Here is a 27,297-nt window from a genome sequence, read left to right as displayed (position 1 = left end):
TAGTAGAAGTAGAAGTACTATCAGTGCTTGTAGTAGTACTACTAATAATCTTACTACTAATACTACTACTATCACCACCACCAACAACAAAAGAGAGGTATCATGGTATAATCAACAGTGTTTTGAAATGGCAAGATTTGGGTATGTATCCTTCCTTTACATTGCACTAACTGTATGACCAGGGAAAAGTCATTTCTGCCTCAAGCAAATAGATGTCTCTGGCTAAAATGCTGAAGAGTTATAGTCTGAACCAGTAAGATGTACTATTATTTCTATTATCATTAGTATTATCTCACATTAATATTATTATGGGTCCTTGACATATTAGTTATTTTGTTTCTTTTATTTTATTTTACCTATTAGTCATTAAGCTTCCTAGGGTCAATGACTATCCTTGTTTTGTTAGTTATTCAATAACAATTTACTGAATCAATCCTTGTAGTTCAAGGCATAGCCAAATCTCCTCAAGATGATGTGCAAATGATACAATTAAAATCTTTGTTCCATTACAACAGCATGAAACCATCCTCTGCTATGACAATTATAAGTTTTCTACAGAGTTAGGATAGCTTTTTTTTTTTTAAATAGGATGTTTGAGAAATAGTGATTTAGAGAAAATTATCTAATTACTTTTATTAAAATCATAAAATTGTGAAAGCTAATCCCATTAAAAACTTCAGAATAAGTACTGATCATATACTATGGGTTTTAGTTGTTAAAATATTAGAATCTATAAAGCAATACTGCATTTTGGTATTTGCTCTTTTCATTTATTTTATTTTTTTTTTACTAATTTTTAGATGAGAAGACCAAAAAAGATTCTTTCCTTTTTTACTCATAAGATAACTTAAAAAATGAACTTTGGAATTTTTTTCTACCTCATTACATGTATTTTTCCTTTTGAATTTTCATTTTCCTAATGCAAAGAATATATTTTATCTATGAAGTATTAATTCTGTAGTTTTTAGGTCTTTCACTTTAACTCATTTTCTTCACTTATTGAGCCACCTTGTGGTAAGTGTCTGTAACATCTCCCTTGAGAGAATTTGTAATGAGTAATCTTTAAAACTTTTGATGGATAATTTTTGTCTTCCCTATAACATATTTGAGAGAAAATAATCTTACTAAATGCATGGCAACATGGAATATAGTTATTAAAAACCATTCATATATTTTAATACATCTTCCTTTTATGTTTTTGTCAATTAAAACAATAATTTAAGAGGTAACTGATTCATCAGATTGACATTAATGAGATAGAGTAAGCAATGTCAGAAGTGCTATAGGAATAAAAGCACCTGAATTCATTCTGTGTGCATCTGTAAACTGTTCTAACAATTCTGGAAAAGAACTGAAAATAAGAAGAAAATAGTCATTAATTTATTTAAAAGCAGTGACCCAATGATCCCAATGATAACCATAAAACCTAAAAAGGCAAATGACAGAAAAGTTAATATATGCCAAAATATTCGTGACAGCACTTTATTTTGTGGCAGCAAAAAATTAAAATAATATGGATGTGATTTAAATGCTTCATAAGTAAACATATTGTGGCATTTGAATGTACTAGGATATCATTTCATCCTAAGAAACAATGAATGTCAGCAATTCATAAAAATAGGGGAAGTCTATGAATTGATATAAAGTGATATTTGCTGAATTGAGAGAAGACAAACTGTGATAAGCATAATGTACTTGAAAAGAATAAAAAACATAAGCTCATCTGGATAAATTTAATGACCAATTTTGGTTCTTAAGAACTGATGATTAAATGCATCTCCTTCTTTTTGATACATATTTGTGGGTCTACTGATGTAATATAGTGAATATATCAGAATACTCAGAACATATACAGCTGATACAGAGAAATTTTTTCAGTGTTTTAAAGATATTGCTTTGTATCTAGCACCTGGGCACAGATTTTACTTATCTGTCTTCATTACCAATGAGAACCCATTGAAAGAAATCTGGAATGGTCATCATATAAAAATAATGAATAATATTGGATTAATTTTAATTGAACATAAAAATTAAAATGAATTTATTCCATTATGATACTTAATCCATTTTTTTATTTTATTAAGTCAATTTAGAACATTATTCCTTGGTTTCAAGAAGCATATTCTTTCCCTCCCTCCCCTCCCCCTACCACTCTAGTCCATGCACAATTCCACTGGGTATTACATGTGTCCTTCATCAGAACCTATTTCCAAGTTGTTGGTGTTTGCCCTAGGATGTTCATTTAGAGTCTACATCCCCAGCCATATCCCCTTGACCCATGTAATCAAGCAGTTGTTTTTCTTCGGTGTTTCTGCTCCCACAATTTTTCCTCTGAATGTGGATAGTGTTTTTTCTCATTGATCCCTATGAGTGGTTCAGGATCACTGCATTGCCACTAATGGAGAAGCCCATTACATTGGATTATACCACAGTGTATCAGTTTCTGTGTATAATGTTCTCCTGGTTCTGCTCCTGTCACTCTGAATCAATTCCTGGAGATCGCTCCAGTTCCCATGGAATCCAGTTTATTATTCCTTTGAGCACAATACTATTCCATGACCAACATATACCACAATTTGTTGAGCTATTCCCCAATTGAAGGGCATCCCCTCATTTTTCCAATTTTTTGCCACCACAAAGAGCACAGCTATAAATATTCTTGTACAGGTCTTTTTCCTTATTATCTCTTTGGGGTACAAACACAGCAGTGCTATGGCTGGATCAAAGGGCAGACAAGGTTTTATCACCCTTTGGGCATAATTCCAAATTGCCCTCCAGAATGGTTGGATTAATTTACAACTCCATCATCAGTGCATTAATGTCCCAACTTTGCCACATCCCCTCTAGCTCTCACTACTTTCTGTTGCTGTCATGTTAGCCAGTCTTCTAGGTGTGGAGTGATACCTCAGAGTTGTTTTGATTTGCATCTCTCTGATTATAAGAGATTTAGAACACTTTTTCATGTGCTTATTACTAGTTTTGATTTCTTTATCTGAAAATTGCCTATTCGTATCCCTTGTCCATATATCAATTAGAGAATGGCTTGATTTTTTGTACAATTATTTTAGCTCTTTATAAATTTGAGTAATTAGACCTTTGTCAGAAGTTTTTGTTATGAAGATTTTTCCCAATTTGTACCATCCCTTCTGATTTTTTCTGCATTGCTTTTATTCATGCAAAAAATTAATTTGATATAATCAAAATTATTTTACATTTTGTGATTTTTTCTAACTCTATTTTTGTTTTTAAAATCTTTACTTTCCCAAAGATCTGACAAGTATACTATTCTGTGTTTGCCTAATTTGCTTATAGTTTCCTTCTTTATATTCAGGTCATTCACCCTTTCTGAGTTTATCTTGGTGTACAGTGTGAGATGTTGATCCAAACCTAATCTCTCCCATACTATCTTCCAATTTTCACAGCAGTTTTTATGAAATAGCGGATTTTGGTCACAAAATCTGGGATACTTGGGCTTATCATAGATAGTCTTGCTGAGGTCACTTAACCCAAATCTATTCCACTGATCCTCCTTTCTGTCTCTTAGCCAGTACCATATTGTTTTGATGACCACTGCTTTATAGTATAGTTTGAGATCTGGTACTGCAAGGCCACCTTCCTTCACATTTTTTTTTTCATAATTTCCCTGGATATCCTTGATCTTTTGTTCTTCCAAATGAACTTTGTTATGTTTTTTTCCAATTCAGTAAAGAAGTTTTTTGGTAATTCAATGGGTATGGCACTAAATATGTAAATTAATTTGGGTATGCTTGTAGTTTTTATTATGTAAGCATGTCCTACCCATGAGCAATCAATGTTATTCCAATTATTTAGATATAGTTTTAATTGTGTGGAGAGTGTTTTGTAGTTGTGTTCATATAGTTCCTGGGTTTGTCTCAACAGATAGATTCCTAAGTATTTTAAATTGTATAGGGTGATTTCAAATGGAGCTGCTCTTTCTAATTCTTGCTGCTGAGATGTGTTGGAAATATATAGAAATGCTGATGACTTATGTGGGTTTATTTTGTATCCTGCAACTTTACTAAAGTTGTTGATTATTTCCACTAGCTTTTTAGTTGATTCTCCAAGATTCTTTAAGTAGACCATCATATCATTCTCAAAGAGACATAGTTTGGTCTCCTCATTGCCAATTTTAATACCTTCAATTTCTTTTTCTTCTCTAATTGCTACTGCTGGTGTTTCTAGTACAATATTAAATAACAGAGGTGATAATAGGCATCTTTGTTTCACTCCTGATCTTATTGGGAAGGCTTCTAGTTTATCCCCATTGCAGATGATGTTTGCTGATGATTTTAGATATATATTGTTTATTATTTTTAGGAAAGGCCCTTCTATTTCTATACTTTCTAGTGTTTTCAATAGGAATGGGTGTTGTATTTTGTCAAAGGCTTTTTCTGCATCTATTGAAATAATCGTGATTTTTGTCAGTTTGCTTGATAATATGGTCAATTATGTGAATGGTTTTGCTAATATTGAACCATGCTTGCATTCCTGGTATAAATCCTATCAGGTCATAATGAATACCCCCGTGATCACTTGCTGGAGTCTTTTTGCTAGTATTCTATTTATGATTTTTGCAACTATGTACATTAGGGAGATTGGTCTGTAATTTTCTTTCTCTATTTTTGACCTGCCTGGCTTTGAAATCAGTACTATATTTGTGTCATAAATTTAATAGAACTCCTTCTTTGCTTATTCTGTCAAATAGATTGTATAATATTGGGATTAGTTGTTCTTTGAATGCTTGGTATCATTCATTTGTGAATCCATCTGCTCCTAGGGTTTTTTTTCCTTAGGGTGTATTTTTGTGACTTGTTCAATTTCATTTTCTGATATGGGGTTATTTAGGTATTCAATTTCTTCTTCTTTTAATCTAGGAAAATTATATTTTTGGAAATATTCATCCACATCACCTACATTGCCATATTTATTGCCATATAATTGGGCATAATAGTTTGTAATTATTGTCTTACTTTCATATTCATTAGAGAGGAGGTCTCCCTTTTCATCTTTGATACTGTTTATTTGGTTTCTTTTTTCTTTATTAAAATTAGATTGACCAGTATTTTATCCATTTTATTTGTTTTTTCAAAGTAGCAGCTTCTAGTCTTATTTATCAAATCAATAGATCTTTGGCTTTCAATTTTATTAATTTCTCCTTTGATTTTTAGGATTTCTAATTTAGTTTCCATCTGAGGATTTTTAATTTGTTCACTTTCTAGTTTTTTTTTTTAATTTGCAAGCCCAATTCATTGACCTGTGCCCTCCCTAATTTTTTATTATATTATTTCAAGGATATAAATTTCCTCGAGTACTGCTTTGGCTGCATCATATAGATTTTGAAAGGATGTCTCATCATTGTCATTTTCTTCAATGAAATTATTGAATATTTCTTTGTTTTGTTCTTTAACTGATATTGGAGATTCATATTATTTGATTTCCAATTAATTTTTTTTATTTTCCTCTTCATGTACCCATAATAATCATTATTTTCATTGCATTGTAATCTGAGATGGTTACATTTATTATTTCTGCTCTTTTGTACTTGTTTGCAATGTTTTTATGCCCTAGTATCTGGTCAATCTTTGTGAACGTATCATGTGCTGCTGAAAAGAAGAAGTATTTCTTTTTGTTCCTATTTATTTTTCTCCACAAATCTACTAACTAGTTTTTCTAAGATTTCATTTCCTTCTCTTACCTCTTTCTTATTTATTTTTTGGTTTGATTTATCTAGTTCAGATATAGGATGGTTGTGGTCTCCCACTAGTATATTTTTCTATTTCATCCTTGAGCTGCACTAGTGTCTACTTTAGAAATCTGCCATTTGGTGCATATATGTTAAGTACTGATATTTCCTCATTGTCTATACTGCCTTTTTTATCAGTATGTAATTACCTTCCCAGGGTGTATGGGGTACTCAGGGAGGGGTAGTATCTCTGGTATGGAGGGCTTCTCCTGCCCTCCTTATGCAGCTCTCCAGCCTCTGACCCCCACCTGACACCCAGCTCTCTCACTTGTGGCTCCCAGTAGCTGCTAGCATGCATCAGCAGCCACACCCCGGGCAATGGCTTCAACAGGCTGGCTAAACATTGTGAGGGTAGTCATCGGGTCATTGATCCCTGGTGAACCAGGGCTTTGCTCACCCAGCATGTGAAGACTGCTTCGGAGGAACAGGCAGAAGAAACCAATAAGAATGTTCAACGGCTGAGATGGCGATACAGCAAAGCACTGTGGAGTGCTTAGGGCATGTTGGAGCACAAAGGATGACACGGCCATCAAATGCAGCTGAGGAAGTCTCCAGACGTAACAATTTTTCGTGCCACTGGACCCAGGCTTCCAAATGGGACTATCTCTGTGCATCGACTTTTCCACTTAAATCTCCTTCACGCACAAGTGTCTTTGTGCACACTCATCTATCCTAACACCTTCCACTCTCTTCAAGACCTGCGGCAATGGGGGAGTGGTGACGCAACAGGTGGAGGTGACCACTAGCAGTTGTAGTCATGATCCTGCACGTAGGAGGCCCTTTATGGCAGAAGGGACGTTTGGCAGCCTCCTGGGTGACTGAGCAGCCCTCTCTAGGACAGCACTGCTCATCCTAATCAAGGGAGGGGACTAGAAAAGTTGTCCCAAACATTGCCTGCCCTACAAAAACCCAGTCAGCATACCGCGGCTGGCGAGTCATCCCTTTAAGTGGTCGAAACCAAAGAAAACAAAACACAAAGAAACTCCTACTAGGAACATGGAACATCAGAACATTACTTGACAGAGAGAATACCCCAAGACATGAGAGAAGAACAGCTCTAATTGATAAAGAACTGGCACGATATAACTTCGACATCTCAGCCTTAAGTGAAACACGCTGACCAGAAGAGGGATCACTCAGCGAACCCACCACTGGATACACCTTCTTCTGGAAAGGTAGAGCCTCAAATGAAGACAGAATCCACGGTGTTGGCCTGGCCATCAAGACCAGTTTGCTCAAACAGCTGCCAGACTTGCCTGTGGGCATCAGCGAGAGGCTCATGAAGATCCATTTACCTCTCAGCAAAGACCTGTATACCACAATCATCAGCGCATATGCCCCATCACTGACCAGCACAGAGGAGACCATTGAGCAGTTCTACTCTGACCTGAGTGAAGTCCTGCACTCAGTGCCCACAAATGACATGCTCATACTACTGGGAGACTTCAATGCCCGTGTTGGCCAGGACCATGAAAGATGGAAAGGAGTGCTCGGCAAACACGACGTGGGCAAAATGAACAACAACAGCTTACTGTTACTCAGCAAATTCTCAGAGTTCGAACTCACCATCACGAACACTGTGTTCAGAATGGCGAACAAATATAAAACAACATGGATGCACCCAAGATCAAAACAGTGGCATCTCATTGACTACATCATTGTACTCTGGTGAGACATCCAGGATGTAAAGATCACTAGAGCCATGAGAGGAGCTGAATGCTGGACAGACCACCGATTGGTTAGAGCAACTCTTCAAATGAGCATTGCGCCTCACCATCCAAAACGTGCCCAGACAGTTCATGCATTTTACAACATGAGTCATCTTAGAGATCCATCTTATTTGCAAACATTCCAGTCCTTCCTGGACGACAAGCTGTCTGCCAAGGGACCACTCACTGGAAGCTCAACCGAGAAATGGAACCAGTTCAGAGACGCAGTGAAAGAAACATCAAATACAGTCCTAGGCCCCAAACAATGCAACCACCAGGACTGGTTCGAAGAGAACAACACTGCTATTGAAGACCTATGGAGCAAACAGAACAACTCCTTTATGGAGTGGCAAAATAACCCAAACTCTGCTCCTAAAAAGGTCAGATTCAAGTCCCTCCAAGTCACGGCGCAGCGTGAGATCAGGAAGATGCAAGACCGATGGTGGGAAAAAAAGGCAGAAGAAATCCAGCATTTTGCTGATACAAAAAACTACAATTTTTCAGTGCCCTCAAGACTGTCTATGGGCCATTAAAACCCACCACCACTCCCTTGCTATCCTCTGACGGTGACTCTCTCATAAAAGATAAAAAAGGCTTCAGCAACAGGTGGAAAGAACACTTCAGTCAGCTTCTCAACCCACCCTCTTCAGTTGACCAAAGTGCCCTTGACCAGATCTCCCAAAACCGCACCATTGAACAACTTGACTTCCCTCCTTCAATAGAGGAAGTCCAAAAAGCCATTAAAGAAATGAGTGCAGGCAAGGCACCCGGTAAAGACGGGATCCCAACCGAGGTGTACAAGGCCTTAAATGGAAAGGTGCTCCAGGCATTCCAAATAGTGCTGACCAGCATATGGGAAGAGGAAGACATGCCCCCAGAACTCAGAGATGCCTCTATTGTAGCCCTATATAAGAACAAAGGCTCACGAGCAGCCTGTGACAACTACAGGGGCATCTCACTACTCTCCACTGCTGGAAAGATCCTCGCCCATGTTATACTCAACAGACTCCTGTCATCTGTTTCAGAGCAGAACCTGCTTGAATCACAATGTGGCTTCCGACCAGATCGCAGCACCATCCACATGGTCTTCACGGTGAGGCAAATGCAGGAAAAATGCCTTGAGCAGAACCTGAGTCTCTACATTGTCTTCATAGACCTGACAAAAGTGCTCGACACAGTGAACAGGGACGCATTGTGGGTGATCCTCAGCAAGCTCAGTTACCGAGCCAAATTCATCAAACTGATCCAGCTCTTTCATGTCGACATGACAGGGGAAGTCCTATCTGGTGGAGAGACTTCTGATTGCTTCAACATCTCCAATGGCGTGAAACAAGGCTGTGTCCTCGCTCCGGTACTATTCAACCTATTTTTCACCCAAGTATTACAACATGCTGTGATGGATCTAGACCTGGGCATCTACATCAAATACCGACTGGATGGCTTACTATTTGACCTTTGCCGCCTGACTGCAAAAACAAAGACAACAGAGAGACTCATCCTGGAGGCTCTCTTCCCAGATGACTGTGCTCTCATGGCCCACCAAGAAAAGCATCTTCAAACCATTGTGGACAGGTTCTCTACCACAACAAAACTGTTTGTCCTGACTATCAGCCTCAGCAAAACAGAGGTGCTGTTCCAACCTGCACCAGAGGCCAACTAACCAGCCGTGTATTACAATCGACAGCACGCAGCTTTCTAATGTCAACACTTTCAAGTACCTGGGCAGCACCATCGCCAACAATGGGTCCCTAGACCATGAGATCAATGCCAGGATCTAAAAGGCCAGCCAGGTACTCAGGCAACTGTGCTCCAAAGTTCTCCAACACAGCTGTGTAAGTACTATGACGAAGCTCAAAGTGTACAACGCAGTGGTTCTCAGCTCGCTCCTGTATGGTTGTGAGACATGGACACTGTACCGGAAGCACATGAAACAGCTGGAGCAATTCCACAAATGCTCCCTCCGGTCAATCATGAGGATCCGATGGCAGGACTGAATCACCAACCAGGAAGTCCTCGACAGAGCCAACTCCACCAGCATCGAAGTCCTGGTCCTCAAAGCCCAGCTACGATGGTCTGGACACGTCATCTGCATGGACCCACAGCGAATACCAAGATGGGTATTCTATGGCGAACTGTTAGCTGGACTCAGGAAACAAGGCCGACCAAAGAAAAGATTCAAGGATCAGCTAAAGTCCAACTTGAAGTGGGCTGGCATGACACCAAAGCAACTAGAACTCGCTGCCTCTGACAGAAGCAGCTGGCGAACCCACATTAACCATGCCACCACCACCTTTGAAGATGAGCGACGTCAATGTTTTGCCGCTGCGGATGAACGCCGACACCAGGCCACAACCGCACCTACCGTAACAATGGGTGTCTCATGCCCCGTGTGCCACAAACTGTGCGCCTCACCCTTTGGACTTCAAAGCCACTTGAGGGCACATCAATAGATGAAACTGCACAAAGACAATTGTCATTCTCAGTCACCGAGAGACTACCACTAATTACCTTCCCTGTCTCTTTTGACTTGATCTATTTTTACTTTGGCTTTGTCAGATATCATGATTGAGACTCCTTCCTTTTTCTCAGTTGATGCCCAATAGATTTGCCTCCATCTACTTACTTTTACCCTATGTGTGTCTACCTTCCTCATGTGTGTATCTTGTAGACAGCATATGGTAGGGTTTTGGTTTCTAATCCGTTCTGCTATTTACTTGTGTTTTATGGGTGAGTTCATTCCATTGATATTCAGAGTTATGATCACCAGCTGTGTATTTCCCAGCATTTTGATTTTTACTCCTAGTCCTTCCCTTTCTTCTTTCACTATTTCCTTCTACACCAATGTTTTGTTTTCAATCAATCTCCCTAATTCCCACCCTTATTTTAATTCCCTTTCTACCCCCTCTCTTATTATTCCCCTCTCATTTTCTTTACAGTCTTTTTAAACTACCCCACACTCTCACCCTCTCTTATATTGCTTCCCTCCACACCAGTCTGTTTGTTGCCCTTCTACTTCCATACATTGTGCAAATCAGTTCTCTGCCCCAATGTATTTAATTGTTCTTCCCTCTTTGCATCAATTTCAATGCATGTAAGAATTGAGTATTTCCTATTTCCAACCTCTTTACCCTTCCAGTTTATTGATTTTCTCACCTCCTGCAATGTGCTTCTTTGTGACATATAAATTAACCCCATTTTGTTTCTTTTCCCATTTCTCTTAGTATTAACCTGTTTTTTAAAACTCTGGTTGTTTATATGTATATATGTGCATATATATATACATATATATATTCATGCATACATATATCTATATGCATATAAATGTCTTGGCATTTCATCCCATACAGTTTGTCACTGTTCCCTCTAAGTATAATTCTTCTAGCTACAGAGGTGATAATAACAATTTTTTTAAAACTCTTACCTTCCATCTTGGAGTCAATACTGTGTATTGGCTCCAAAGCAGAAGAGTAGTAAGGGCTAGGCAATGGGGGTCAAGTGACTTGCCCAGGGTCACACAACTGGGAAGTGTCTGAGGTCAGATTTGAACCTAGGACTTCCCATCTCTAGGACTGACTCTCAATCCACTGAGCTACCCAGCTGCCCCTGATAGTAACAGTTTTTAAGAGTTACCAATATCCTCTTTTCTTACAGGGATACATATCATTTTAACTTATTGGGTCCCTTAAAAACATTGTTTCTTTTGTTTTCTTTTGTTTTTCTTCCCCCCCCCCCTTTGTTAATTACCTTTTGAAGATTCTCTTGAGTTCTGTGTTTGGGCATCAAACTTTCTGTTCAGGTCTAGTCTTTTCTTTACAAATGCTTGGAATTCTTCTATTTTATTAAATTACCATATTTCCCCTGTAAGAATATAATCAGTTTTGCTGGGTAGTTGATTCTTGGTTGTAGACCTATTTCCCTTGCTTTCTGGGATATCATATTCCATGCCTTTTGGTCCTTCGGTATAGAAGAAGTCAGATCGTGTCTGTAATTCCATGGTATCTGAATGACTTCTTAGCAGCTTGTAATATTTTTCCCCTTGGTCTGATAGTTATTAAATTTGGCTATAACATTCCTGGGTGTTGTCAGTTGGGGATTAAGTACAGGAGGTGATCTGTGGATTCTTTCAATCTCTTCTTTTCCCTCTTGTTTTAGAATTTTGTAGCAGTTTATTTTCCCAGTTGTCTTCAGCCTCTCTTAATTATGTTTTGAATTATATTTTGAGTTCTTCTAAAGCCTGTGTCCTAATCACTGGAGTTTCTGTATTTTTACTCCTCTTCCTTTACATTTGCTCTTTGTTCATTGCCAGGATAGAAGCTGTCGATTGTAATTTCTTGTTTTTCTTTTTCTCTTGTTTGCTCATATTTGTCCCCCCTTTTTTCCCCCTGTAGTCTTGCTCCTCTCATTATGTGCTGGTTATGTGGGTTTGGGTTTTTCTGTCAGCCTTCACCCTTGGAGCTTAGCAAGGCTCTCAGAGCAGTCTATGGTGGAGGGGTGTTGGAGCTTGAGCTTCTCTGCCCTCTGAGGGCTTGATAAGATTAAGACCAGTTGAGTTGATATTGGAGCTTGATGTGCCCTGAGGCCGAAACCTCGGGGAAGCTGGAGGGACAATATGGAGTGTCTCATCTGCAATTTGGCTGCCCTCTTTGAGGTCCTCCTCCAGCTGCCTCCCAGCAGCCCATGTTCAAAAGCTTGATCCTGGCACAGCTTTGCCCACAAGGTATCCCCTCTAGACTGGTGCCCTTGTCTGCCCAGAGATTCCAGGCACTGCTGGAGGTTCAGTACTGTAGGTAGGGAATGGGTCCTGGGACCTTCCTTCTTCCTTCCCCTTAAACCCAATTGTTCTCGAATTCATCATTATGGGAGGCATAGCTTTTAAGTTGAGTCCAGCAGGAGCGTTCCTTAGCTCTGTCCTATTGTTAAATTTGGTTTTCAGTCCTCTAGGATCATTTGGTTTTTAATTGGTGAGGAAGGGTTTTCAGAGGTCTGAACTTTCACTGCCTTTATGCTGCCATCTTGGCTCTGCCTCTACTTCCTCCTTTTAAGGAATACACATATGCCATCCAAGTTCACTTCCTTATTCCTCTTCAGGATTCAATCCTGATTCAAATTTCTTCAATATGTCTCTGAATTTTCTTTAGCTTGTTTCAGCAGCCTTTACATCCTTGAAGATCCTTTTACCCTGAAGCTTTATACTCTAAAATCTCAATTCTTTTTACCCCTCCATTTTAAGAAAGGTCCAGGCCAACCAGTTTCACCCCTTAATCCTTCTCTTAGACCTATTTTGACTCTCAAGATTTCTCCCCCAAACCATTCAGTTTTCTTTTAGGGTAATTTCTCAATGTTAGGAACTATATTTCTTTTGGCTTATATTTGTATTTTCTGTGCTTAGTACAATAACTAACATATAGTAAATACTTAATAAATGATTGTAGTCATGACTTGTTGGTGTTATTATTTTATACCAATAATAACAAATCATAGGTGATCAGGTTGTGAATTTTAAATTATTATAGCATTACAGCAAGAATTTATCAATCACAATGAGAGTAGTTGACCAACATTCTTTTGAACAAAAGTTCATTTTCCATTATGGCTTTTGTCTCTGAGAAAACCTCTATTTCACTAAAACTATAACACACAAGGAGAAAGATCCTGGGTTTGATAGAACCAGGGATAGATATACCAGAAAAAGTCTAAAGTTTTAGCTCATGGAAACTAATGTTTCAGTTTATCCCAAATCACTGTAATAGCATTTGGTTTCTGCTATAGTGACAACTACTAAAAGATTGACCAGTGTGTGTATGTGTGTGTGTGTTTGTATGTATGTATGTATAAGACCAAAGAGTCTATGAGACCATATCTTATTCTTGGTGACAGTATGACAGTAGAACCCAAGTTCAAGCAGTCTCCATCATTCTAGAAAAGCATTAAATATGGTCTGTAATTCACTATACTTACTTACAAAAAAATCAACTCACCTAACTATAAAAATGCTAATTACTAACAAAATAGCTTCTTAATTTTGGATTTTTAGTAACTCAAATCCAAGAAACAGAAACAATGCAAACTGGCCCTCATTTTTCTGTAGACTGTTAATGCTTTTGCAATGCTGTGTGGTAAAAACAGCTTTTAGAGAATCTATCAACATTAACTTAGCTATTAGTACCCTACAAGTGAGATTCTTGTCAAATAACAAATAAATGCACATATCACTGGAGAAATTACATCACATCAATCTTGACATTCTTACTAGAAATAAAACCAGTAGACAAAAGGAAGTTCATAAATGGAAGGAGAATAGATCTTGACAGGTTCTTCTTGGGAGGAAAATAAGAGTTGACAAAGTTTGTTTTATTGTGTCTACAGCCAAAAAACTATTTTATGAGACACTTAGTTGTTTCATACTGCAATGCTCAATGCAGAAATATCACTATGAGAACAATTTAGTTTAAGGAGTAACAATTGATACAGAATGTAGAAGAGAATTTCTATGAAGATGCCAATAAAGTTCTTTAAATTAAACAATAAAAATCAATGATACTCAGGAACTTTGTAAAAATAGAATTACAAAAAAATATGTTAGTAGATATGTCTAAGGAGTAATAATTAAAAAGAATCAAAGACAAACAATTGCAGGAGCCTCATGCTTTCATATCATGAATACTTTCAGAAAAATAAGACTTGAAATGATAAGAATTAAATAACATAACTAAAGTAAATTGACTAACATTTAAACAGGTGGAAATATCTAATTACTAACATGGGAGTCATTTCACATTCATCTGTGTACATAGACCACTAACATGAGAAGGAAGATATTAATTTAAAAAGTGGAAGATAAAATAAAAATGATGGAAATTATATACTATGCACTTGAAGAAACCACTTGTATCTATTTAAATGATGTTAGCAAACACACACACATATACATACAAACACACAAGAAAAAATTGAAAAAAGCAATCAATGAGCATTTTTACTAGCTATTATGTGTCAATCACTGTTATTCAATATGCTTCACCATTTATATATAGTCCTTAATAATCCTTTTAGTTACTGCTTTATAATATCCATAATGGTATCATATTCATTTTAATGTATTTAATATTATTTTCTATATTTACATATACATCTTTATAGATATATATTTTGATATGCAAAAGCTGTCTCAGCATAGCACATAAAAATGTAAACTCACTAAGGTCAGACAATAATAATCTAATACTGATGAAATTGAGAAGTGGAGAAATATGTGAAAGTTGTTTCATATATAGATCTGTAAATATTTTGAGACTGACTACATATTACATGTATGTGTGCATAAAGGTGAACATATATACATATAAATATGTGTGTGTGGAAAGAGAAGAGAAAGAAGAGACAGGGACAGAGAGAGAATATAAATAACTGAAAATGATATTGAGATTGCCATCATAGGGTATTTAAAAGGATGTGGACATTTAGAAGAATAGGAATGGATTTTTAATATAATAAACATTGAGATTCCTATCAGATATCTGCTTTGAAATTCTAATAGGCAATTTTTGATGTGAGACTATAGCTCGATAGAGACTAAGACTGTTTATCCAGGTTTTGAAATCATCCAAAGGGAGATGTTGTTATCTCTATTTCTATTATACCAGTGATGACAAACCTTTTAGAAAGACAGTGCTGGGTCCCACTCCCACTCAACCCTCCAAACCAAGTGCCATACCCACCACCTATAGAGACCACATGCTGTGCCCCTCTATCCCACTGAATGCTGGGCTCACTCTGTCCCACACCTTACCTCAGACAGGGAGAGAGAAAATGCTTCCATTTGGGCTGCTGTGGGGGGGGGGGGTGAAATGAGAAATGTCCTCAGAAAGTAAAGAGATGGGGAGGGGAATGACCCAAGTGCTTTGCTCCCCTCAAGCTCTGCTGCCTGTGAGCAGCTCAATCTATCCCTTGTGTTTTCCCATTGGATTGCTGGGCAGAGGGGTGGGAATTGTGAAAAAAAGTTATCAGGCACTGTGGGGAGAGGGAGGGGAGCAGCTCCACCCAAATCCCTTTACCTTGCTAGTAATGAAATCTAGAGGGTGAGAAGGAAGGTAAGAAGCCACGTTCCCACAGAGAGAGCTTTGTATGCCATCTTTGGCACCCATGCCATAGGTTCACCATCACTGCCCTATTAGTGCCCATATCCTTACCACTGACCCATCTTCCTCACCATAATCAATACCAAGACTAAATATCTACTACTATTCAATAGGTAAATCCAAAACATCCTGTCCTGCTACTGGTTCAACCATTGCAATCATCATTTTGGGAAGTATCCTAATCAAAATATGTTCTGGTAACATCTTACGTGGGAACTGTAGTCACAGCTATTCAAAACACATAAAAAATTCTTGCCACTTAAATCCTAAGGACTATCAAATGGTTAGACATCTAAATATGATTTTTTTCAATGGGAATGATATTAAAATGTACTAAGAAGACAAAAGTGCCTTTTAAGAATCTTGAGGTACTTACTCTAACTACTACTAATTCCCATTTAATTTGCAGCCAAGCTTTTCTATATGCATTATATTGTCCATTAGAATGAGACTTTCTGAAGAACAGGAATTCTTACTTTTATGATAGTGTCACCATTGCTTAGCACAGTGCTTTACATAAAGTTCAACTATGTTTTCAAGAAGGTTTTTAAATTCCTTTATTCATATAAATAGTAATTAACATTATGGAAAATTATTAGATTAGATAGTGAGAGAATGTTGAGAGAAAAAAAAAGAAAGCCCAAAACAGTCTTGTTGTACACAAAGTAGGTATTATGGGAATAATGATCCTGAAAAGCAAATGCAAAGGAATAGTCAAATATTTAGGAGGAGAACCAGGAGGGAACAGTGCTGAGAAAATTTAAGAGTATCAAGGTCACCTCTAGTGTCAAATGTTTCAGAAAGTTTATTCAAGGTGAGAATTGAGAAGAGAAATTATATTTGTAAATTAGGATATCATTAGCAACTGTTGAAAAGTTTGTCTCATGTAAGTGATGAGTTCAGAAGCCAGAATGCAAAGGTTTTATTTTTTCTCTTCAAAGTACAGACCTTCACTACAGATGGCTTTTTAAAAATAATTTGGCAGAGAAAGGGAAGAGTAATATGGGACAAAATCATGAATAACAAGTGAAGAGAGGTTAAAAATTAGAGATTTAGTTAGGATCTGCTTAAGACTATATGAGGGTATGGTACCAAGATTATATATAGTAGTGTTGGCATTGGGAAAGAGAATGGCCATCTCTTCATCAGACACATTTAAAGGAGGAAATAGTGAGGAATGATCTCAACATGTCATGAAGAGGAGGAAAGAATGGAGATATTACAGTTATTTGCCTCATTTTTCTCAATGAATTATTTATTACCCAAGGTCTTCAAATGAAAGGTTCTTTGGACTCTTTTGTGAGAGGCATGAAATGAAAATGAAGGTTTGGAACAAACATCCTGGTAAGGGCAATAGAAAACCACTTCAGCAGCAGTCAATTGTTGGATTGCTACAATAAATGCCTAGGTGAAAATAGTTAATATATATTTGTAATGTGTCCAGGCTTCGCTGGGTCACTTACTTTGATCAGAATATCAAGGCAGGAGCAGCTATAGAACAAGAGCGCAAGGAGTTAATGAATAGAGATTCATGCAGGATTGAACTTTATTCTCTGAAGGAATGGCACTGAGGAGAGAGGAGAGTTTCCAGTCAGAGAATGGGTGATGGACTACCAAAGAACTTGGTGGAAAGCACTTTAAGTCACAGCCAGCATGAGGGGAAAAAAAAGTTTTAGGAGGCCTAAGGAAGAGGGAGAAAGTGAATGATAGCAAGTTATGTTTAGAAAAAGGAATTTCAGAGTTCTTGATCATGGAAATAAAAATTATGTGTGCAAGAGTGAGAACAAATGTTTAGCTGAGGGAAAGTGAAGGACAAGGTAAGTGGAATTGATTAGATTAAGGAATTGGGAAGTTAAGTCATTGGAAAGAACGTCAACATATATGTTGAAGAACCCTAATATGAGGACAGAAGCTAAGATAGAGAGGGAGACTGCGAGTCTAACTCTGAACTCATACAAAATGCCAAGTTTAACTGTGTCATCAGGAAATTAAAATATGTGTGTACACATGTATGTAGTATATACTGCATATGCATATGGACATATGCATGTGTACATATCTATATTTGTATATGTGTGTATTCACACGTAATCACATTTTTATCTCTATATGTAAATGTCCATGCAACTGCACCCATATATACATGCATGTGTGCACATGAATGCATGTTAGTATATATATATATATTTACAACACATTATATATATGTGTGAATATATGTACATATACACAAATGCAGATATATTTTACTGCATTATGTATATATGCTTGCACATGTGTATAGGCATGCATGTCTATAACTATGTGTGCATATATGCTTTTATGCACACACCTATATGGGCACAGTTGATAGAGCAGGGCATGGAGTCAGGGAAGATCTGAATTCAAATCCAGCCTAAGAAATTTTCTAGCTGTGTGACCCTGGGAAAGTCACTTAATTCAGTTTGATTCAATTTCCTTTTATGTAAAATAAGTGACAAAAGGAAGTAGTAATTCATTCCAGTATCTTTGCTAAGAAAACCCCAAATATGACTCAGCCACACGTACCTGAAGATGTATATCCACATATGTACAAGTGCCCATAAATGATTTTACAAAAGTCTTAGCTTTAAATTCTAATGACTTAAATATGTAACTTGTCACAATATAGGGGCACAAAGAGCCTGGAAATTGACTTAGTCAGAAAACACTCTACATCCTTGCCAAGTGATAAGACAAAGCAGCCAAAGGCAGCAGCAGTTTAGAATAAAAAATTATTTGTGAAATTTTGCAGAGGAGAATATGTTCAAAGATTATGACAACTATGGCCCCGTAAAATACCAAATAATTTGAAAAAGTAAACTTAAAAATTTTTGTGAGAGATCCAATGAAACAAGTCATTCTCAGAGCAATTAAGAATGAAATTGAAAGTACAACTGTCAAATGAAAAATTGAAACAGATCCTTGAGTTTTAATGACATTTTTTATCATCAGTAATGAAATTCACATATTTGGACTTTTACCTCTTGTCTCCAATATGAAGAAATAGAGATGAGTATGAAGAAAAAAATTGTCAGAAAGAACATCTGCTCCCCAAGTATATACAGGAAATATTGATCTTGGAAATAAGTTTATTTCAGTAATATTTTCAATTCATCAAAAATAGAGGTGGATAACAAGAGCAAATAAACAAATATTCAAGAATAAAAAAGTTTATTGAAAGAAAATCAATAACTACTGACCCATATGCTTACTTTTCCAAATCTAGAATAATTATTATATGAAAAATTTATCAACATATTTAAAGCATCTTTGGTGGACATGTAAGAAAGGACAAACATTCAGAAATATTCTATAGCATACTGAATCTTTATAGGCATAGTTTAGACTCAAAAGACTAGAATACTCATTGCAAAACCTTTTCATCTAATGCTCCAATCAATTGAAAAAACTGACAACTGCCCTATATGTACAATTATTTATAAATTGCACAATTCATATTGTGAACATTGTTATGCAGTTCCTATAAATTAGTTATAAAATTGAAATTAAAGAGGATGGCATAATTATGGCACAAGTAATATTTTATAATTTTTTAAATCTGTTTAATGGTCCTCAAACTTTGGAAACCACTGTTCTTAAATAGTATTTCTTTTCAAGAATGCTAAGTAGTAAGGTCATGATGCACATAAATTTTATCTTTGTTGTCCTCCCACCTTTTTTTTACAGAACAGTTCTCATCCCATATATAACTGTTGCATCCCTAAGTGCCTATCATATACCACATTACTGCAAGATCTTCTTCACAAGTGGACTGCCATCTAGCCCCTAATAAGCTATTTGCTCTTAATGGTTAAGGTTTTATAGCTCTCTACAGTACTTACCTTGAGGAAACTCTTCAGCACTCAAAGGGATACTTTTACTTGCAGAATCTCAGATCCCTTTACAGGACATGAGGGGGTATTTTTGGAGAGCAGACACTCCATCTTACCACTGAAATCAAAGCAGTCAACTCAACTTTCTCATGAGAATTTCACTATAATATACAAGATATTCCTTTGATTGCCAAAATCATAAAATTAGCCACATTATGGAAATATCACTAAGAAATTTATAAGAATGCAATTGTGGGTTGCTTTGCTAAATTATAGTGTATAGGACAAGGGAAGTGATAGCTTTACTCTCTCCTCCTCTGGTCAGACCACATGAGCAATATAATATTTAGCTGAGACAACTACATTTAAAAAAGGCATTGAGAAGCTGGAGTGCACAGTAATAGTAATCAGTAGTCTGATAAAACCAAAAATCATGAAATAAAACAATTGGCTTAAGCAAGTGGGCATCTTTAGTCTAGAGAAGAAATTACTATGAGGGCAGAGTGATAATTATCAATAAATCAATAAGTATTTATTTGGTGAGCATTATGTACCACAGACACTGTGCTAAACATTGGGAATACAACAATAATAAGAGTCATGAGTCCTTGCTATCAAGGAACTCACAATCCAATTGGAGAGGCAACGAGCAAACAAATATGTACAACATACATATTGGAAAAACAGGAAATAATTAACAAAGGGAAAACACTAGAATTAAGAAGGTTTGGGTAAGGCTTCTTGCAGAAGGTAAGGTTTTAGTTGAGACTTAAAAGAAGCCAAAAGATGGAGATGAGGAGGGAGAACCTTCTAGGAATAGGAATAGCCAGAGAAATTGTCCAGAGCTCTTGTCATGGAAGAGCCAAGGGACCAGTGTTATTGGATTGAAAAGTACATGCCAGAGGAAAAAGTGTAAGATGCCTGGAAAGTTTGGGGGGAAGTAGGTTACAAAAGTCTTTGAAAGCCAAAAAAGAGGATTTCATGTTTCATCCTTGAGGAGATGGGGAGCCAATGGAGTTTATTGGCTAGAGGAGTAACATGGTTAGACATACACTTTAGGAAAATCACTTTGGAGGTCAAAAGAAGGATGCATATTTAAAATGTTGACATGGAAAAGAGAGATTAGAATTGTTTTCCCCAAAAGCATATAATGACAACTAATGTGTGAAAGTGACAAACAATAATTTCAGTTAATGGAAATAATAATTATTGATAATAAATATGACCTATTGAGAAATTGCCTCTTTTTTCTTGATTTCTGGTGAGAGTATAGGATAAATTATAGGTGTTGATATTAGTATTCTCAAGGCATGGTATCATGGAAAGAGTTAGGGACTTCAGCTGAAAAATTTGAATTTTAGGCCATGCTCTGCTTCTTCTCGTGGCTTCTGACTTATCTTGGGCAAGTAATTTAACCTCCCTTTATTCAAAATATTTGTCTTTAAAATAAGAAGTTTTTATTAAAATTTTCATTTTCTTCTCAGCACTGGAATTCTATAAAAATGTTTATCTTTGAGAAATATTCCTGGAAAATAATAAACAGAAAAAAGAAGTCATTGCTCTATATGGTTGTTGAGTAGTAAGTTCAGTGAATATTGTGCTAGTCCTAGAATCAAGAAGACCTTAGTTCAGAGAATGTATGTGACTCTGGGTAAGTCACAATCTCTCAATCTCTGCCTGCTATAATTTCTTCATTTGTAAAGGGCATCATAATTAGAATTTCTCTTTCAGTGTCATTGTGAAGATTGAGTGACATAACTGTAAAGTACTTTGAAAACATTAAAATATGATATAAATTCTAGCTACAACAAAAATAAGCTGATTATTATTGTTATTCCTATAACATTGTAGGCTAAGAGCTAAGCATTCCAGTTGGTAGCTCTGGTGATGATGGGTAAATAGGAGAGAGGAAAGTTCTGGCAAGGGAATGCCATTCTAATTACATCTAAAATGCCACTCATGGAATTATCCTCCTGTTGAAAATATCTGAGTACTACTTTACCACATTACTGATTAATTAGCATTTTTCATTTAATATCTAACTTCTAGATGCTCTGAAGGTTGAAAGGAACTGAGCAAGGACAGTATAAAAAAGGTATTTGACTTTTCAATCTAATTTTCAAGGGAAAATGAATACAAGGTAAAAAATTAGAAAATAGTACAAGATGAAAAATGATTAAATGTGTGATGAAAACTGAGATCAATATGTCTGGGCCTATCTATACATAATATTATACTTTAAGTCATATATAAGAGAAGGCCAAGGTGTATCCAAATAGTAAATAAAAGTTCAGAATGTAAGCTGCCATGATAGAACAATATAGAACTGGACATCAGTTGACTGTGGTTTTGGAGTCTACGCTGAACTTTGGTTTGTAAATGTTTGCATTTTCTTATTTGTAGTGCTGTGTACATAGGGAGAGAAAAATTCTAGCAAAGGAATACCATTTTAGTTAGGTCCCAAATGCCATGCATGGAGTGATCCTCCTATTAAAAACATCTGAGTATCATTTTACCTATCTCTGATCCATCACATTCTCAGTTACTTCAAAGAGCTTTTCTTAAGATATTTCCCACCTGATAAACATTGACAATTTAGAAGCTTTTCATAGCTCCCTGGAACTACTTCTTTAATGGTTTTTTTTTTCTGATCAAACAATTTAAGGTTCAGGCAGTACTGTTTTGGTTTTTAAGAGAGAAATATCTCTGCTGACACTCAAAAGGTTTACTCAAGACAACAGCTAACAGAAATGGCAATAGGCAATCTTGCCTATTAATGGAGAAAGGTTATCCTAATTTTTTACTTAGACCATGCATCAGTAGCCTGGTATTGTTTGCATTCATGCTTATTCTGCAAAATGAAAGTATATATTGAACTACAGGATTGGTGGCAAGGAACAAAATGACACCAGAGGGTGTTGCCTAGAATCTCAATGAGATCTTTGCAGCAATCAGTAGCCTTCCAGAAAAAAACCTGATAAGAGAAAGAGGATTGTTCCTAATGCTGTTAATTCAGACGATTAAATAGCAATAAAATGAAAATCTATTGGGGAGATAACCACTTACATCATTAGCCACAGAACAATAACTTATAATGCTATAAAATTTTAAGATTTTTAGAATCTTTTCAGTATCTGTGGGAGGTAGAGTAAATATAATTCATATCTCGTACATGAGGAAACTGAGGTTCACATAATTTCTGCAAGGCTACTTGCATGGTAAGCATCAGAATCAGAATAATAATCCAATATGTCTCTTCAGGGTATGTCATTTCTTGTCCCTTTCTGATACATGATAAAACCATCTCTGTCAACTCATTTATTAGCCTTTCCAAGGTTAACTAGTGAGTTATCCCACTTTTATTTAGCTGCAAATTTGTATTTTCAGGTTTAATTAGCAGTAAAAATATCAATAGAGGCATGATTCATTTCATATAGTGGTAGGTCAAAATATCAGTCAGGTGATAAAATAAATCACAAAGTAAGAATGCCAATAGGCAAGATAGAAGCTAGAATAAAAAGGGGAAATGTGAGGAGAGAGTATGATTTTTGTATTTTTGTTCATTTCATGGGTCATGATATTTTAAACTTAGAACTAGAACTTTTGCCATTATTGTTCAATCTTTTCAGTTGTGTCCTACTATTTGTGAGTCCATTTTGGTTTTTCCTGGCAAAAACACTAGAGCAGTTTGCCATTTCCTCTCCAGGTTAATTATATAGAAAAGGAACCAAGGCAAACAGGATTAAGTAACTTCCCCAAGGTCACACAGCTATCATGTATCTGAGACCAGATTTAAACTCAGGCCTTCCTGACTCTAGTCATGATATTCTATCTACTGTAAATTTTAGCTGCCCTTTGAACTAGGAGGAAGCTAATTATTCTTATATTCAAAACTCATCATTTTAGGTATGGCAAAAATGAGCTTGAGAGAGCTTCAATAAAACAAAAGTCACAGAAATAATAGCATCTGAACTAGGAATCAAATTTAGGTTCTCTGACTCTAAATTTAAAGTTCTTTCCACTGCCTTATGCTCATTTGGCTAGAAAAATGCTTTGTTGAAATGTAAAAATAAACCTTTCCAAATTGAGCTAGGAAGGGTCTTGGAATTTGTTTAATATTGGATTATTTGTGAAAATCTTCAAATACCTACTTTCTTCCACCTGATTGACTTCACAGACCTGTTTTCAACTGTTCAGTTACCTACAAATCATGTCAAGATATTAAAGTAGGACTTTGGTGGATATGTTGGACTTTACCTGTAACATATAAATACATACATGTGTAATATTTAACTGACATATTCTTCCATATTGCTACTTTCTCAGTAAAGCTATGGCCCTAAATGAAATCCATTATTCAGAAAATTGCTATTGCAATATTTATACTTGGCTGATTTTTTTCCTTGATATTATTTTCTTCCTGAATTACAGTTTTCCTATTTCCATTGAAAGTTGTCATGACTAACTGGCATCATTATATTAAGAATAGAATCATATTTTGGAACTTATAGACATCTTTCTGTACTTCTACAGGGAATACCAATAAAATATGTTGAGGGTTAAGGACAGTAATGCTGAAGTAAAAATCTTGAATGAGTTACATAAAATCAAAATTACTTCATAATAATTAGACTTTGTAGCAATCCTTTTGCCTTCAAGCACTAATCAGTTTTATAATAAGGTATTACACGTGTGGCAATATACCTAGAATGCATACTTCTTTATTAGAAGAATTTTCTTTTTCTTTCTTCCTTTCTTCCTTCCTTCCTTCCTTTCTTTCCTTCTTTTTTCTAATTTATTTATTTAGAATATTTTTCCATGGTTACATGACTCATGTTCTTTTCCCCTCTTCTCTCTCCTCTTCCAGAGCTGGCAGGCAATTCAGCTGGTTTTTACATGTATCATTATTCAAAATCTATTTTCATATTATTAATATTTACAATAGAATGATCTTTTAACACCAGAAGCCCAGTCATATATCCATTGAACCATGTGGTCATGTGTTTTCCTTCTGTGTTTCTACTCCCACTTTCTTTCAATGTGGATAGTGTTCTTTCTTTTAAGTCCCTCTGAATTGTCCTGGATCATTGCATTGCTACTAATAGAAAATTTTGTTATATTTGATTATGCCACAATGTTTCAGTTTCTGTTTGTGATGTTCTGGTTCTGCTTATTTTGCTCTGCAGTAAGTAATTCCTGGAGGTCTTTCTAGTACACATGCAAATCCTCCAGTTAAACATTCTTTAAAGCACAATATTATTTTATCACCATCAGATACCACAATTTGTTCATCCATTTCCCAATCAAAAGACACCCCCTCATTTTCCAGGTTTTTGCCACTATAAAAAGTGTGGCTATAAATATTTTTGTACAAGTCTCTTTGGGGTACAAACCCAGCAGTTGTATGACTGGATCAAAGGACAGGCAATCTTTTGAAGCCTTTGGGCATAATTCCAAATTGCCTCCAGAATGGTTGCATTAATTCACAACTTCACCAGTAGTGTATTAGTATCCCAATTTTGCCACTTCCCTTCCAACATTTATCACTTTCCTTTGATGCCATATTGGTCCATCTGCTAGGTGTGAGGTGGTACCTCAGAGTTGCTTTTATTTGCATTTCTCTAATCAGGAGGGATTTAGAACACTTTTTCATGTAATTATTGATAATTTTGATTTCTTCATCTGAATACCACCTATTCATATCCCTTGACCAATTGACAATTGGAGAATGGTGGAGAAGGCAGATACTAGACTCACTTTACTTTTCATCTGCTGTTCTTCCTAGTTTTAAATCAATGGAACAAGATAACTTCTGGATTTCCAACCACCTCCCCTTACTCCCATATCCTTTCTTGTTTCCTTTTATGTGTAGTCTTCCTCCCAAAGATTGTAAACTTCTTGAGGGTATAGGCTATCTTTATTTTTTATTACATAAATCTCCAGGATTTAATATAGTGCCTAGCATAAGTAGTAGTAGTCTCTCGGTAACCGAGGATGACGATTGTCTTTGTGCGCTTTCATCTATGATAGATGAGTGTGCACAAAGACACTTGTGTGTGAAGGAGATTTAAGTGGAAAAGTCGATGCACAGAGACAGTCCCACTCTCTTGGAGTTGGAAGCCTGGGTCCAATGGCATAAAAAGTTGTTACACCTGGAGACTTCCTCAGCTGCATTGGATGGCCTTGTGATCTTTTGTGCTCCAACACACCCTGAGCACTCCACAGTGTTTTGCTGTGTCGCCCTCTCAGCCGTTGAACCTTCTTATTGGTTTCTTCTGTCTCTTCAGCCAAAGCAGTCTTCACATGCTGGGTGAGCAAAGCCTTAGTTCACCAGGGGACCCGATGGCTAACCTCACAAGGTTTAGCCAGCCTGTCGAAGCCGTTGCCCGGGGTATGGCCGCTGCCTCATGCTAGCAGCTACTGGGAGCCACAAGTGAGAGCATAAGTAAGTACTTAATAAATGTTTATTTGATTGGAAATGTTTATTGGAGATGGCTCCTAGAGTTATATATCCATTAAGAGTCTCTTCTGATTTTTAATCCCAAACCAACAACTGACTACTGGACATTTGAAAGTGAATGTCCTTTAGGCATTAAACAAAACATATTTAGTGATGAACAATTGTTCTTTTAAGCTCTTCCTTACTCTAAACTTAATTATTTCTACTGAAATTACCATGGTGCTTCCAGGCATTTTCAATTCAATCTCTGGAACAATCGTCACATCTGTCTCCCTCACTCTACTAATATAGCTACTACCCTACTGCAGACCTTCATAATATTTCTGATAGACTAGAGGCAAATGAGGTTGTACTGTGAATACAAGGATCAACATGGAGTTAGAAAAATTTTAGTTAAAAAATCTAGTCTCAGACACTCACTATGTGGCCTAGGGTATATCACCATCTATCTATCTCAGTTTCCTAATATAAAATTAAGAATTAAAACTATTCTTCTTTGATGGTAGTGGTGGTGGTAATAGCAGCACCAGCAGAAATGTCAAAAGTAGTGGTAGCAGTATCCATAGCAGTGGTCACAGAAGCAGAAGCAGAGCAGGGCAAAATGGTGAAGGAAGAAACACATAAAGTCAGCCAACCACCCTCCAAACAAACAATGAAGAAGGAAAATGCCTCAAAAGAGTATACAATTGGGACAATAATAACACCTATTTCACCTCTTAGAGTTGTGAGAATCAAATGACATATTTTTAAAGCACTTATAACAATGCCGGACATATAATAGACAATTAATAAATCCTATCTTTCTTCCCTATTAAAATAACCTGTTAATTGATTTCTGTGCCTCAAGTTTCTTTTGCTCCAAGCAAAGAAAAAAATACCTGGAATATCTAGCATAACTATCAGAGTTGTTCTGATGAATATGTACAGTCAAGATTATAAATACATTGAGCATGTAAAAATATATAAAAATTAATAATTGCTATTATTATCATAACGACTGTCTGTGAATAATCGTTCATGATTCAAACACTTCATTACTCATACCACATCACTTCTGCCCTTGTGATTGTGAGATAGCACTAATGACTTGTCAGTTTAAAGGGAAGGAACAGAATAGGCAGTTTCTCTGGTATCTCCTCATTTCTACCTGGATGTACTAATTTTGGATTTCTTTTCCCTTTTTAGGAGACCTCATTGCCAGGGCTCTCTCTTCATCTCTACTTCCAGCTTTCTTTTAAATATTATTATCTTCAAATTGTAGGACCCTTTAAATCAACATCTATCTTTTTTCCTCTATATGTGTACCTCCAATATTTAACATGGTGCTGGTACATAGTAAGTGTACAATAAATGCTGAATGAATTTTGTTGAC

General features: G+C 36.4%; 1 long non-coding RNA gene across 1 annotated transcript; it reads left to right on the top strand.

The window, feature by feature from the left end:
* On the top strand, positions 1-27,297 carry LOC103103656 (uncharacterized). Its single transcript, XR_008916698.1, has 3 exons — positions 1-141; positions 25,753-25,910; positions 27,111-27,297. It is a non-coding gene; the product is annotated as an uncharacterized LOC103103656 (long non-coding RNA).

This window comes from Monodelphis domestica, chromosome 2 (assembly GCF_027887165.1).
Source record: "Monodelphis domestica isolate mMonDom1 chromosome 2, mMonDom1.pri, whole genome shotgun sequence".
Classification (NCBI taxonomy): Eukaryota; Metazoa; Chordata; class Mammalia; order Didelphimorphia; family Didelphidae; genus Monodelphis; species Monodelphis domestica.
The sequence above is the reverse complement of the archived record's forward strand: the minus strand, read 5'-3'. Positions and strand labels throughout refer to the sequence as shown.